The sequence below is a fragment of the Dreissena polymorpha genome, chromosome 1 (genome assembly GCF_020536995.1).
Source record: "Dreissena polymorpha isolate Duluth1 chromosome 1, UMN_Dpol_1.0, whole genome shotgun sequence".
Classification (NCBI taxonomy): domain Eukaryota; kingdom Metazoa; phylum Mollusca; class Bivalvia; order Myida; family Dreissenidae; genus Dreissena; species Dreissena polymorpha.
Genome location: NC_068355.1, coordinates 123,568,083 through 123,574,082, shown reverse-complemented (window position 1 = coordinate 123,574,082; position 6,000 = coordinate 123,568,083).

Sequence of the window (6,000 nt, the reverse complement as noted above, 5' to 3'; positions counted from 1 at the left end):
TTGTCAAATGTATCTGTGACTTTCACGTTACAATTTTGCTCAGACAGTTTATTAAAGTACTGAGAGAGTGCAATATCAATTAATTCAAATAGCACTGCGTCGGTTGAAAAGACTATATTGCCTTCACTGAGTTCGTATGATACGATCTGAGCTCTTTGAGCGGCCGCAAGTTTGTTCCTTAGCATTTGTCAATGTTCAGGGCATAGTTTTCAAACTTCTGTGTTTCTGCTTTCGGCAGAGTTTTCCTGTTTCGAACTTCCAAGGCCATGCTTACCATACGACCACCCCTCACGTACCAATAATATGAATTAATCAAAGGATAAACAGTGTTATTTTCAAGCTGGCTCTCACGACCTGCTACCAAGTGCAACAATGTTGCAATTAGAAAAAGATACACAATCATTAAGATGGCTTAAAAAGGGACAACAGCGATATGCCTACAATAACCCATAGGGACGACAGTAAAGCTATTTGAAAAGTCGTAAAAGTGTCTAAATTTGAGGACACTAAACAGTGTTATTTTCACACCAGCACTCACGGTCTGTGACCACGTGCAATCGATAAAAGTTACAAAATCATAAAAGCAGTTTAAAAAACAACAAATTGTCTACAGTAAAACATTGGGGCGGCGAAAAAAGCATCTTAGAATGTCATAATAGGGTCTGATTTGAGAACCCTAGACAGTTTTCTTTTTTACACTGGCACTCACAATGTTGCAATCAGTTAAAGTTGCAAGACCATTAGGATAGCTTGAAAAAAAAGAAAACAACAACAATGAATTGCCTTCAAAAAAACATAGGGATGATAATGAGGCTACTAAAATGTCATAAAAGGACTAAATTTAAGGACCCTAGACAATTTTCTTTTCGCACCGGCACTCGCTACCTGCACCACGTGTAACAAAGTTATTCACAGTAAAAGTTGCAAAGTCATAGAATAGCTTGAAAACTACGAATTACCTTCTAAAATGTCATAAAAGGGACTAGATTTAAGGACCATAGACAGTTTTCCTTTTCACAACGGCACTCGCGACCTGCACCACGTGCATCAAAGTTATTCACAATAAAAGTTGCAAAGTCATTAAAAAGCTTAAAAAAACTACGAATTATCTACAGTAAAACATAGGCACGGCAATTAGACTACTAAAAATGTCATAACAATTTCTTTATTTAGGGTCACTAAGCGTAAAAACAGTTTTAGTATGTCCAAAGTAAAAAAAAATCCAAGATGACGGCCACTATCGATTTCCTTTGTCCACGTACACACGCAGTTATTTATCTACACAGAGCACCCAAAATTGGGAATTTGGGCAATGAACAAAAGTCCTGTCTTTCTCTTAAAGCTGTTCCTTGTATTGCCGCATCTCCTCCACCAGAATAATGAGTTAAAAATCAGTTAAAAATTTAAAAATTTAAGAGCATAAAAAGTACGTCCTTCCACCACAACACCGTCACCGTCATCTTGAAAACTACGACCCTGTATTATTTTTTCAGTGACATTTTGACATTAATTTGCATCAATCTCAATAATGAACTTAATGCAAGTCTTTACTTCATCTGTATTTATTATTACTGTTTACTGTTTTAGCCTTTTACTGTTAAAAATGCCTGCCAAGTTTGGACCGACACTGCAATCTGCCTTCGCCTTCAACCCCGTCAGGCAGATCTACTCAGAATAACACTACTTTGCCTTAATTTTCCTGTTTGGATATCTTGTAGAGTTTAGTCAAATCAAGTATTCAGCTGAAAACACAAAAATGCTAATACTAGTATGCTTTCTTTCCTGGAAGAATGTTGTTGCGATAGACCCTGCGTGAAAAACACCAGGGAAAACTGTATTTAAGTGACCTGAATATTATGCGTTAACCTAAGTGTGCATTTGTAGGCGGTGTCGAAATTGGTCTTTAGCTCTGCCTGAACTGTCGTCCAATTGGTTAACAAGTCCGGCTGAAGTGACAGGCCATCAAAAACTGTACAGCATGACTGATTCGGAGACGGCCCTCAACACTCGCCCAGTCGTGTCGAGAGAATCGGTGTCTTTGCAGGTTAGTACGCCGTTATTTTCAATTAAATCTATTGTAAAATGATTTTTTTATATCCTGGCACACTTTTGTCACCAAAATTAGGAAAATTGGGTGTTTAACATTTACTGCAGCTCTTAAACCACATTTTGTGGCGGTAACTTTGCCAGTGTGTCAGACAATGTGATGCCTGAGTGGTGAATTATTCATTTGCAGCAAATAAAGCCACAAAGACTATTGAAAGCTTACTCTAATTGTATCTAACTTACATTAGTTGGCACCGTTATGGGTAAATGTGCAAAAAAAAAACTTTTTGTTTTCTCAGATTACACGGATTTGAGCACCCAGGCCAGACTGACACTTTGCGGAGCCTGTCCGAGACGGAACTCGAGCCGAGGAATCATAGGTCCAGGTGTGACAAAAGTCTTCAAGCTCATGTCTGACGAAGACTTGTTTTTAGTCAGGAAGTCAAGTGTGTTGCTTTTTCATGCAAGCAATCCCTTTTGTTGGGTCAAATGACATTAGAAATGCTGCTTCTACATGAATTTTACCTAAAATGTGCCCAATTTGTTTTTAAAAAGTTTGTTCGAATCCGGTTCAAAACCTGCTTTGATGCACAAATATTGCCATTGATGATTTTTTTCACTTATTAAGTCATATGTTACATCAGCTTTGCCTATTAGAATCGAAAGTGATGCCTTGTATGGAGTCTAAGTGCTGCATGTATGATATAACCAAGTTTGGCTTTTCTACCTTAATTCTTGACGCGAAACGCTGTTACGCATGGCGCTTTCAATGGCAACTTTTATGAATAAATCTGTGTGTCATTGTACCGGAACTTTGTGATCTTTCTCAAAACAGATTACACCTGTGGGAAAAGTGCCTTTAATTCAAATTTGAAGGGGTTGGGTTCTCTTAAAGGTCACATAACCCCAAACCGGAACTCCTGTTTTTAGGGTTACATGCAGTCAGTTTGATACTTAGCACACATTGTTGAGTGCATGCTGCCTAGGATTTGTAAAATACATTGCAAACGGTTAGTTTTGGTATCAACTCAACTTGAAGGTATATTTGTAAGCAATAAGAAAATAAGCCATTTTTGTGCTCTACTTTTTGTGTTGATGGTTCCCGGCTTTGAAAGTAGGTCATACTATTTGAGCCCAAAATGGTTTTCTGCACAGCTGTCAAAACCGTTTTGCCTATTCTGAGGTAAATATTTTGAGTTAGCGCATATAGAATTTAATGACATGCATTTTATTCAACAGATTTTGCATTTATCTTTCCAATGATGTATGATGATATAGTGGGTATGCGCTTGATCATGGTAAAAATTGATATCGAACTTCAACTATTTTATATGTAATATAGAAGGAAATTAATTGCGCATGCGTAACCTGTTCTTCGGTGACGACTCGACAATCTCGATCAGCACTCGCAATCTCCGCGCAGAGTTGTCGTTCCTTGCTCTCACATACAACTCTGCGAAAGGCTCAGCACGCCATTTTGTCTATAAAATAGCTAAAACCGAACAAACGCATTCAATGTATATTTGATTGGATATTTAAGATCGCATGCATTAAATTAAGAAATATGACTTTTAAATGTACGATATATCGTGCAAATACTTGCGAGTTTTAATTCAACCCTTTGGAACTATTTTATTGCCCATTTACGCAGATGGAATCATTCCACGCACTTTACATATGTAAATAATTGAACATAATGTTTATTGAGTGACGTTAGGAATTGCTTCGACGTGTGTATGTATGTTGGTTTCTTAACAACAACAAACCATATAAATTTTATAATAATGAATTAAGACTGATATAAGATATCATGGTATGAGATGGTTTTGTTTAATGCAGTGAATGCAATGTAACCGTCGTGCAAAAGATTGTTTATTATACTGTAACCTCAATGATGAACGCTTGGTATGATAATCACATGAATGAGACGCTTTCATAACAATAGTCCGTTCTGAGCCCAACACAGAGGTGAATGTAATGTAACCGTCGTGCAAGAGATTGCAGCACTCGTTCCCCGGAAGGCTTGAATTTTAACGTTTCTTACTACGCAAGCGCCAAAATGATAATGATTGATAAATAACCCGCAAAGACCGAAAATAAGCGAAAGTACGATTAAAAACTGAAATTTGACCATTTTGATCGATGGATCCGTAGTTGTTCAGAACAAATCCGTAGTGCGTAGTTTAGCCAACTAATCCGTAGTAACTACGGCGAATCCGTAGAAATAAAAAGGTCTGTAATCAGAATATTTTATTTAAGAAACCGTGAGTTATAGACTTATAAAAACATGTGCTGCATTTCATTTTATATTCAGAGAGAATTATAGTGTTTATATATGTAAAGTGAACACAAGAGGCATGACTACAATATTTGGTGTGTAACATCGTTATGAGGTTCTCTTTGAAGTTTGTTCAAATCATGCAGAAAATTTGCCCTCCCTATGGGTTACTGTTTTGCTTATAAATATAAATAATATAATCATTCTCTGAAACCGCAAAGCCCTTTGATTTGTTGCGTTGCATGCCAACCATATAGTGGTTCTTTGCTAAGTTTCCTCAAAGCATGTCTCCGTGGTAAAAACTGTTTGCGCTTCAGGAGTCAACTGATTTATATAGATTAATGTCTTTGATAATCCCTAACAACACAGACACCGCAAGGGTCAGGGGTTCAATATTTGGTGTGTAACATGTTAGTGCTTTCTTCTTCTAGGTGTGATCAAATCATACATTTGGAGTTAAAAATAACCCGTCCTTGTTTCACATGCTTAATATTTACTTACATAATAAAAAGTTAAACAATATTATTCTCTCAAAACGCATGGGTTAGGTGATAATTTTTTTGTATGTGACATTGTATGGCGGTAATCTTCGTAGGTTTTGTATCATGTCCATTGGCTTCACATTAGCCCCAACAAACTATTGAGGTAAAAGACACAATATACCTAGAAACATAGATTAATTTCATTGAACATTTTCTTAAGTGAAAGCCGTATAAACAATTAAATAGCACATGTAGCAAGGATTTAAATTGTTCTAGTAGAATTACTCTGCTGACTGTATATAACTTACTCGCAAGATTAATTATATATAGAACACAACTTTTGAATTATGTAATTGTATATTTTAAATAGTATTTTATTTTGAAATTTTCGTAAAAGACTCACAGTATTGTCAAAATAAAATGGTGTAAACTTTTGCACATATTATTTTGTTCCTCTCTTATTCACAGTTTAAGTTCAAATGAAAATTTCTATGGAATGTGTTGTCTGTATTATTTTAAGGAGAAACAGCAATGAAATGTTTTGGATATATAATAAACAGAGAGAGCTATATAAATGTGAAGATAATAATAACCCTTGGAACAAATACATAGAGCCGATTGAGCAGTCCAGGGCCCTTGCTACATTTTGGGGGATTGGGGCCGGGGCCCTTAGAGGGGGGAATTTTTACGTCGTTTTCGGCGAAAAGGGGAATTTTACAAGATCTTTTCACCAATCATTCAACACTTAATATTGCTCTATCTTAATTTAATTTACATAAATATACATTTAATCAAAGGTTTATAGCAAGATACCAGCTGGCAACATAGGTATAAAAGTAAAAAAACAAATTAAAAAATGTTGTTTGTGAGGGGGGATTTTTAGGTGAAATAGGGGAAAAACGTATACTATTTTAAGGTGGGAATGGGGCCGAATTTCGGCCCAAAAAACGGCCAAACGAGGGCCTTTAGCACATATATCAACAGAGCCTGAGCTGTGATAAATTTATTTGCATTCCTTGCAGTACAAATCTTGCAGTATGAAAACATTATAAACAGTTGATAGAACATCATATTTCGGCTAAATAATAACTCATTTTTGAAAAATAATGTCAAGAAAAATAAATAAAACTTTCTTGTGACTTTGACGGACATACGAACATCGGGACCCATATTATTTTCTTCAGAAGCTGTGTT